This window comes from Montipora capricornis, chromosome 10 (assembly GCF_036669925.1).
Source record: "Montipora capricornis isolate CH-2021 chromosome 10, ASM3666992v2, whole genome shotgun sequence".
Lineage (NCBI taxonomy): Eukaryota > Metazoa > Cnidaria > Anthozoa > Scleractinia > Acroporidae > Montipora > Montipora capricornis.
In genome coordinates this window covers 48,462,722-48,473,476 of record NC_090892.1, presented here as the reverse complement: position 1 = coordinate 48,473,476, position 10,755 = coordinate 48,462,722, and positions in this window count along the sequence as shown.

Genomic DNA, 10,755 nt, shown 5'->3' with positions numbered 1-10,755 from the left:
GTAAACTGCAACGCGCCCGCGGGAGTAATTTATTTGGCGGAATTTTCATTTTAACATCATCTTTTAATTTCGTGCTGATGGGTACAGCTTTTAGCGCCATGTTGACAATTTTGAATACACTCATCGAATCTCAATACAACTATATGTCGGGTTTAACGAGAGAACCCCATTAGTCCGCTGAGTTTGATGTCTCCTTTTGTTTGCTTTTCGATCTTTTTACCCTTCCAAAGAAGTTGAAAGTCGCGAAGTGTGAGTAAAATGCAAATATTCATGAGCTTTTCCAGGTATAAGTAAAAAAGCAGTCCGCACCTCTTGAAATTTGAATTATTATTTTCTTTCTTTAATTCGGAAGGAAGAGAGAAAAAAGTACTATAGAACTGAGGCAAACAGAGAACGTAATGAAGGTCTTTTGTTGAAAACTGTCTTTTTGAATAGCTGTGGAGCGGACAGCTGTGAATAATTTATGACAAGAATGAAGCACTTTTGGAAACGAATTGCACGCAACGCGAATTTTTTTCCGCAAAGTAAACGTCTTGGCCGACTTTGACTTGTCAAGTAGCTGCGACCTTGACAAGCAAGCTGCGATTATGAATGCATAAACTCAAAACGGAGACAGCGTCATATTTCGATCTTAACATGCAAGCCTTGCTATCACACGCAATCCTACTTTAACCTTGAGATATTTTTAAGACATTGAATTCTCTTAAATTCTCTAAACCGAGTCACAACCTCTTAAAAAGGAAGATTGGAAGGCCTTTTGTGAGATGGTTATTCTCGTATTCGACGCTAAAGACATGGTATTGCATGACCAACTGAGTGAAATCGTGCTCGGCTTCGTAATATTCTTACTATCTCGATCAGTCTCGCAGCAGTTAATCACTTTGGAAGGAAATTGAATTGAAAGTGGGGTATCCGGGGTTCTGCATGGTGGCAACCCTTTCAACCGACACAGAACTATTAAATTAGCGGGAGCAATTATAAGAGAAGCTCACAGCGTAAGAAAAACAAAGAGTAAGATCTTCTTCGCCACCGATGACACGATCGAGAGAATAAACACTTTTGTGGACTACATCGTACAGCCATTACTGTTTTATTCTGAACAAAAGTGTTACAACGAATGAATAACTATCTTTCTGTCGCAAGTCGATAAATTCGTAAAGGCGATTGTCTTTAAAATAGAAAAAAAATATTGCCCATGAAACACTTAACAGCCAAGAGTGCCATTTGTGACGTCACTGATTGATACAAGTGCCGATAAGGAGCCTTCAAGTTATTGACTGTTGAAAGCCGTTATTGAGGAACTACGTAGCTGCTATGACCAAAAGCCATGAATTCCATGTGGGGGGCTTCATCGATAGAAGAAAAATACTCCTGTGTTTATATCAAAACTTAACGCGTACTATTTAGGGGCGATCTTGAACAGGACCGGAATTTTTAAAAAAATAGTTTGGAGTTGTCAAGGGCCAAATTAAGAGAACACTGAAAGAAAGGACACCCACTTCTGGTGCGAGTGAATATCATTTATTTGCATATCAACAAGACAAAAGCTGTAAACCACAGGAAGGCGTCGAAAAAAGTAAAAATCTGCTCGTTCTGTTCGATAGTTTTAACTGATTTGAAATCATTATTTCGGGCAGGAAAATCTGTTGTCTGTTTTTTAAACCTTGAGCGTAGAGTGGTGAGGGGTTGTACCCGCAAAAGACAAATCTGGGGAGAAAATTCATTCTCGTGTCGGGCTTTGTTTAGATAAAGGATCAACTCGGGCGTAGCAAGGTGATCCGGTAAGTGCAGCTGTAACTGAAACCAGCTAAATAAGTATATAAAGTTCGTACAGACAAAAATAGCACACGGAGTTCAGTTTTTGGAACAATGACTAACAATGAACCAAAACAACCAGCCGCAAGTATCTCAAGACTCCGTGGTCACAAAAAACTGGAGAGTCGCCTCAGGGAGACTGACTGAAAAGTGCCGACGCTGAAAAGTGGCGTCTAATTGGCCGGTGGGTCCTTCGGAATCATTCAAGATCGAGGCCATTACGGCTGTTATCTTTTGAGTGTAGGGTTTGCGTGCAAAATACAGAGCAGAAATATGTCAGCCTTCCAAATTTGTCATATTAGGCTATTCTCAAATGGGGACTATGATGACAACGATTGAGGTGTTACCCCCACTCCGAACCATTAATTTCCATTACATTTTTTTTATCTCTTCCAGCCGAGCAAGTCTGATTTTACATTATCCGAAATGAAAGAAATTAAAGACTCTGATCCGCCTGTTTAATTTTCAGTCTTGAGGTAAAATCTCAAATTAAAAGGTGCTCCACCTGTTGTTTCCTCGGGGTACTGTCTGGATTTACCACAACATCACGCGAACAAAGTTGATGTTTTTCCGGTTTTCAATACGAGGTATTTAGACAAAAGAAGGCTTTTGCTGTTGATCAGTCATTGTAAAATTTGTGGTTCACCGATGATCCATTGGAGCAGAAAAGGACCTGCTTTAGATCCGTAAAATAAAAACTCGCCGAGTTGTTTGATTTGCATCCAAAATTAAGGCAGTTTAACATGGGCACAGATACAAAAACAAGGATTCGGGCTGCACGTAAAGTAGCTATCAATTTAACTGTTGAATTGCTAATGAGGAGTGGACACTCACACTTCTGAATATGTCGAAAAATAAAATTCCACCTTAATAAATGATTAATTAAGTATCAGAAGTGCCGACGACGCCAAAGTGACATTAATCAGTTGGATTAACATGAGGGGCGAGTCTATTTGGGAACTGTGAATGTTTTTATTTTTTTTAAGTCGGGACCAAGCTAGGGGTATACATGTACACCCTCCAGCAGTAGAATAAATAATCACCAGCTAATGACAGTGCGGGGCTCCCGTTCATCGAGCTAGAACAAACTAAAGTCAACTCCTTCAAGTAAATTGTTAAAAAAATTAAAAAATGAATTGCTGTGCAAATATTAATGTCACTAGATGGTTTCTGTTTTCCTTGGGGTAACGAGTTTCTTCGCAGTTTATTCAGTGATTTATTTGCTGCATTAAATTTGATTTTTCGTTTATTATATTCAGGACTTCATCCTAGTTTATCTGTCCTTCTCCCCATGGCTTGTAAATTTTGTTTGTTCTATTTATAAAAGCCACTGGTTACGAGCTAGAAGGCCCATCAGGCCGGCGCTCATCTCCGGTTTCCGTAGCATCAAGCGACTAGGAGTATTTATACTCCCACCTGGATAGGATGCTAGTCCATCGCAGGGTTACCCATTTATACACCTTGGGTGGAGAGAGGCACCGTGAAAGTAAAATGTCTTGCCCAAGAACACAACACAATGTCCCCGGCCAGGCCCCGAACCCGGACCACTCGATCCGGAGTCGAAAGCACTAACCATGAGGCCACCGCGCCTCCCTTGTCCTATTTATAGTTATCTATAATTCAATATGTGTGTATGCATCATTCTGGCCCTCATATTGTATATATAAATTTTATTCCATGTAGTTTGGCTTCCTAGCCTTGTTCACTTTGTAGTTATTTTAGGAAGCCAACACCCCTTTTAGCTTTAATTTTTTTCAAGTATAAGGGGTCAATAAAAGTAGTTGTTGTTGTTATTGTTGTTGTTGTTGTTGTTGCGACTCTTGCTGGAATGATGTGCACGATCTATCGCAAGAATCTTCTTGTTAATGTAATAAAGACTTATACTTAAAGACTCACATCTACAACCCTCGTCAGAGAAAAGCTGCAAGCAAAAGACTAGCAAGACAAAGGAAAGTCGCCGATGTGTTCATTGACAGTTTTTTTGTCCGTGATGGAATGCCATGCTTCCGAAGTAGCTTACTGGCTGCAATTTTCTAAACGTCGTTCCACCCGGCGTTTCTACGTAGTTTTTACTCAATGCAAATTCTGTACAAAACACTCCACGTCTGAGGCCGAAGTTTGCAGATGCGACCGAAAATTTAGTTTCCAGAATTATTTTCGGCAGTTTCAAAAGCCGGTTTTTATTTCATGTTTTAAACTAGAAACAGCAAGAGGGTTCTTCACCGAGGATGTCTTTCGCGTTTCGATAGTGGCTTGTGTTGCCGGATGGGAGGCTGTAGAAATATCCTTATTTGCCGGACCATTCTTTCACTACCGGTTGTCAAGACAAGGAGAACAATTTTCAAAAAGGAGAAGTCACGTACTGTCCTGTCTGCAGTTCCCTGTGCCCTATGGCCTAACGTACGAATCCCCGGAAAAGAGAAAAAGAGATTTATTAAACTCTTTCAATTTGCTCCGAAATGATGATGATGATGATGATGAGATGATGATGATGACGACGACGACGACGACGACGACGACGACGACGACGACGAAATGACGACAACGACGACTATGATGACGACGACGACAACGATGATGATGATGATGATGATACTAGTGGTGGTGGTTACTATAATTACGATATATGGGCTAGTCGTTCCTATTATCTACTTAATTGCTTTCCTTTGAATTTCTACACAAGACCATATATAGAGAGTTATGTCATTACGGCAATCTGAGTAAAACAAGTTTAAAGGTAAACGGAACGTATTCACAGAGGGCTGGGTGCATCAGATTACAAATGGGCGTGTCGTTCTGTTTTGTGCGAACACCAGGGAAAGGAAAGGAAAGGAAAGGAATGGAACGGAACTTTATTTAAGTGTCTAATCTTCTAGCGCTGTAGAGCACTAATCGGGGACACTGTAAATTGAAATTAACAAGTTAAAGCAAATGAAATCAAATGTTGGTTTTTGAGGAGAGGGGAAAACCGGAGTACCCGGAGAAAACCTCTCAGTGCAGAGTAGAGAACCAACAAACTCAACCCACATATGACGCCGAGTCTGGGAATTGAACCCGGGCCACATTGGTGGGAGGCGAGTGCTCACACCACTGCGCCATCCCTGCACCTAATGAAAACGTAGACCTAGTGTAAGCGTAGACTCATCTCTCAGGGGCATATTTATCGTGACCTGGAATCTTTAGTGCTCATTTTCAACATAAATTCTACAAGCCCATTAATCGGTTGTGGCACTAAATCTGTCACGATTCGGTTGTTTTTGAAGCTGATCGGATTAAGGATTTATATGTAATATTTGGATTAAACCTAATGTAAATTTTACAAAGAGCACTAAAGCAACCGCTTCTATCAAATTCCATTCTCGTCTCCAGCGCCTCGGATCGACCCAAGGCTCTGTGATGTAGGAGAACATGCGCCGTAGGGTTCCTATAGCCAAAAAATTGGCTATTTTAACCTTACGGCGCTTTACGGTTATGTTTACGGCGCCTGCTTACTCTTCGAGCTAACGTGAATGCACCAATTAGAGACGCTTTTGATTGTTCTTCACGTTAACCAATGAGAAGACACTTTGTTTCAAGGTTTCCCGGAGTTCTTCTCTAGCCCAGTCAACAGGAGGAGCCCCCTAGGCCTCTGTCCATTCAACCACCGAGATTCGAACACCTCGCACTAGTATCAACTCAATCGTATGTCTTGACAAGTTAGCCCTAAGGGTCTTAACGTGCTACCGATACCCTTTTTATTCCGTTTCGAGTTCATCCAGATCCGTCATTAGAGTGATGTACTGAACGGCTGTGTTATTCCCATCTCAGCTTATCACATTTGCTATGTGGAGCTGCCATTAAAATGGGTGCCTCAAAACACCCGCATGGTAAGTTAGCTATGCGCATGCCGTGCTGATGAAGCCTAACAAGGCTGCATCCGGAACAGTGGCTTCCTCTTAACTGGTTGAAACTGTGGCTGTGTGCATCCATGCGTGATGTGTTGGCCACAACGGGTTGGTATCGTGTGTTCACTTTTCTTTTGATGTTTTCTTCATTCCGTACCGTAGTTCTTAATACCCGCTTAAAAAGTAATCGACCCGGTACAACCACGGGGAATAAACTCATACCGGTACTAGTGACTTGTACTAGCTATATTATGGGATGTTGTATTGATATCGTACAACGAGAAAACGAATATAGAGCGACGACAGGGCACCGAGGGATGAACTCGTCCCGGGAAACTCGGTCTGCTGAGATTTCACATGTTAACAGTCCCGCTCCCAAACATGATTTTCGTCATTAGAGACAATCGCGTGTATTTCGTATTTCATAGCGGCCTTCGATTAGAGGGGCTCGGGCGAGGAGATGGCTTTTTCATAATTTCTCAGTCCCATTTTTTATTTTTTTCGTTTTCGTCATAGAACTCGAATCAGATAATCACAAAACTACGAAAGCGAATTTGGACTGAAAAAGAAGTTTTTCCAAAGTGTTTATAGAAGAGTTTTGATACGGTATTCAAAAAGACAGGTTTCCCTGTATCAATAGAAAGCTTTAGATTCTAGGACGAGAAAGACTACGAGTACGAGATTTTCTCATAGAACTACTGTGCGCGCAAACCAGCGTCATTTTGGCGGGAAAAACGTGATACTGTCGTCATTTTAGTGCGAGGTTTTGCAAAAATTTTGTCGTGTGAAAACAAGCCAACCACACGGTAGCAGTTTTGGCATTTTTCGATCAGCAAAAAGGCTCAGCTAAAAGTAAGAAGAATAACTGAGCAACCTACACTGCTAACAAAGAATAAGATTAATCGTCCGGGTTTTAAAACTTCTAAGTATGTTCGCTAAAAATGGGCAGTCAAATCTCGTACTTGTTCGCGTCCTCGTCCTAGAATCTAAAGCTCTCTAATATTAATACTTCTGCTGCTGCTGCGGCTACCACTATACTACTACTGCTATAACTACTACCACTACCACTACCACTACCACTACCACTACTACCACCACTACCACTACTACTACTACTACTACTACTACTACTACTACTACTACTACTACTACTACTACTACTACTACTACCACTACTACTACCACTACTACTACCACTACTACTACTACTACTACTACTACTACTACTACTACTACTACTACTACTACTACTACTACTACTACTACTACTACTACTACTACTACTACTACTACTACTACTACTGCTGCTGCTACACTACTACTACTACCACTACTGCTATTACTACTACTACTACTAATAATAAAAATAATAATAATAATAATGATTATGATTATCATCATCATCATCATCATATTTATCACTTTCTAAAGTAATTATTAGTTGGAATCAGGCTGGCTTAGTGGTCATCACCCGCGCGTCCCACCTCTGCGATCGTACGAGGGTCAGCTGAACAATCAATCGATATCTCAACCTGATTTGAGTGTTTTTTTCTGCAGGGAACTCCAGTTATACTTCCTCTCATCAAAATCGACTCCATCACCTTATTGCATCAGGGTATCAGGGGTCAGGAGTTTATCAGAGTGCTCGGCAAACTGTCAAATGTATTGCTTGTTGGGATAAATCAAATGTGATTAGAATTTAGGTCTCAACGCTTGATAAAGCCCGGCACGAATGCTCCAATGGAGATGCTGAATGGAGAGACTTGGAGTCAAATTAAATAACATTATTAAAGCAGCATAACATATCGGATGTTGTGTTTTTAAATGAGAGCGAAAACCCGGAGTACGAGTTAGGGAGAGGGCCTCCATATGAAATCTAGTACTGGAATGGGCCGTGGGTCCCAGAACACTACGTTATGTAGAAGTATGAAGGTTTTGTATTCAGTCATAACTAGGTAGAAATTAAGACTGAGGACTCAGCTAAGAAAACTGCTTGGACCTTGTCATTCGAAAACCATCATCCATGCAGGGAAAACAGTTATAATAAATTGTACAAGACAGTCAATTTGTTGGGAGGAGATGGGAAGTAACTACACCAGCTTAGAAATGGCAACACTTTTTCTTGAGAGTATCCAGCTATACCGATCTGTATATCATTCTTCCCGAATTTCACGTTTTATCTTATTAGAGATATTGAGACTCATCGGGCCGACATTCTTAGTATCTTGCCAAGTGTGGTTTTTAAAGTTATTTTGTAATATTGCAGTCTGTCGCCGTCGCTATTTTGGGGCTGAACGTTTTTCAGGGATGCGAAACGTGAGTGACCTTCAAAGGGTTTATAACATTGTCTGTCTACACCGGCGGTGCTCCGACCGTAAGTCATCGATCCGTTATCTCAGTGTTTTTTCAACAAAAAAAAATGCATTTATAAACATGATTACGCGAGAACCATTCATGAACCACGTGTGTTGTGCCGGAGTGCAATAGACTAGACCATTATTCCTATTTAATTATTTAATAGACTTTTTGTATCCCGGAGTACCCAGTCGAATTTTTCTCTGAGAATGATCGATAGCTCCGAGATTTAGCCTCATTTCGTTTGGCAGTGAGAAGGGATCGTTTTCTCATCGAGGCACCAACCGCCCGTGGCAGATTATTCGCAGCCTCTTGATTTCAAAACGGCGTTGATTTTTCAGGAAAACCGAACATTCTTACAACCTTTTGTTTTTACATTCCGTTCGTGTAATGGTCATCTTTTGTAGAACAATCTGCAGCGTGGCAAACGGTGTAGGTCGACGAGGCAGAGGCGGCCGGCCAACCCCGCGAGAGCAAGCCGGATACAGAATCGTTTTTGATACAAGCAAGTAAGACTCGATACATATTTCGCATTTCAAATCGCTATTTTGTGAAAATGGGCGTTACAAGCTAAAGAGAATTAAAATGTTAAAACAACAATATTATGTCAAAACCTTGGAGTGGCAGACAACACGCCAACCTAGGATTATTTCGCGTGTCTTCTTAAGTGAACGTTTTGCAGACATCACAAAGAACCGCCCAGTTTGTGACTCATAATATAAGTGCCAATTCAAACGCTAGTGAGGGTCGCTCTTAACTGAAGTTGGCTCCTCTTGTAGCAAAATCACCAGTAAAGTACGCGAGAATCAGTTAGTTTTGTTGCAAATTGACTCTGCTGTGTTATAATGAGATTTTTTGCGAGCTTGGACTTTATCCTATCATATTAGATTTGTTATGCTTAAATAAACGCTGATGCCTTACCCCAACACGGGCAAACTATTTCAATTAAACAATGGGCTTTTGAATTACCGGTTAGACCGATATTTCACCTGGAACGTAACCCTCTATAGATCACCACTTACCTCGGAACATAAAAGATGTCTATTAAACTGAATTATTTTGTAAGTGCGTTGAAGTACAATTCAAATTACAGCGGCATTAACTAGCAATAGGTCATGTTTGTTCATCTGGCGAATAATACACTCCATCTTAACCTTTGAAACATTCGAAAGTGAGACATTATAAAATGCTATTGTCAATTCAGACCTTCAAGAATTTATCTATGTAGACTATGTATATTTTCATAGTAATGTACTGTATTACAGGAATATTTACGCAGTTTCCAAAACAGCGCATAGTTGGCATAGCGACGTACCATCGACTACAGACAAAAAGACGTAATGACTTCGAGAAACCGGACTAGCAGTAATATTTCCTGTGGACTGGAGAGAAAGTTCTAATTGTCAGTGGCTTTTAAATATGACATAGTGATAAATTTATTAGCATGAAAAGTCGGTGAAATAGAAGTACGACTGAAGACCTGAGAAGCCCGATAAAAGTCCGGAAGTAAATTTCAAACTGTAAAAGTAAATAAAGCCAACAATTTAAAACTGCCTTTTGCGTCAAGTGATCACTTCGGTTTCCGGTAAATAATCGTGCGCCCCAAATATCCGGTAAGTGTGCTTCGCACGCAACAGAAGTCATTCAATTGATAACCGCGCGTTCCCGGCCGTAGATGCATGATATCTTGTACTTCAATGCACTAAACTGTGGGAAATGACATGTGAGATATTAGACAAGTGCTTTTTTCAAGAAAAATGGTTAACTGAAACACACCTTCGTTAGAGTGGCGTATCATTATGATCTTTCAGCGATCTCAAAAATGCGGAGCGTGCTAAGAGACGTACCAATACTGTGGAATTATAATTTTTTCTCTTGTGTGATTAACTTTTGAAAAAGTTGATTTGGATAACTATACTTTTCCTGAATCAAATGACCGCCATTTTTTTTATAATGTGCTGTATAGTGAATTATAGTCCAGAAGCGGGAACTCTAGGTAAGGGTCTCCAGTCCAGAAGGCGTGACAGAATGTGACAAACTGAAATTTAGATGGTTCTCAATCACGTGATGAGACTGCCGTGTTGGTGCACAAAACAATAGCAAATTATGGCTCATGCTTTGCATTATAAAAGACTGAGTCAAGTTCCCAAAATACCTTTTTCTCTATTGTTCTGCGCATCGACATGGCTGCTGTGACGTCAAGTGAAAACCATCTATAGGCATTGATGCAGTACAAATGACAACCCTATGCTCTAAGAAATGGTTAACAGCAGCATAAACCTACTCGTATTTATGTAAATTGTGGGAATTGGTATCATGATCGAAGAGAAAACTTCTAAGGTTAGGTACTATAGGGGAGTGCGAACGGGACGCGAGGTCCCATGCGAGGCACCCGCCCTTTTGGGTCTTCGTATTATCGCATTAAGTGCTATTGTTATGTGTTTCTTTTTTTCGGAAGTCAAACCCAATAAAGCTATTGAAAAAAAAACTAGGTAACTGATCCGAGATCCAAAAACAAACATATTTAAAGCAGATTAGATTGTTACCATGCCCCCAGAGTTCTCGTCACAAAGAATTGAGGGGTGCGGGGGGGAAGGCGCATCCATCTGCAAAAGGTGCCAAAACTCCGTTGTGTGAGTCCTGGAGGATGGTTCCTCAAGAGTATAAAACGGCATTGAATTCTGGTGCGAGTGGTTTTTCT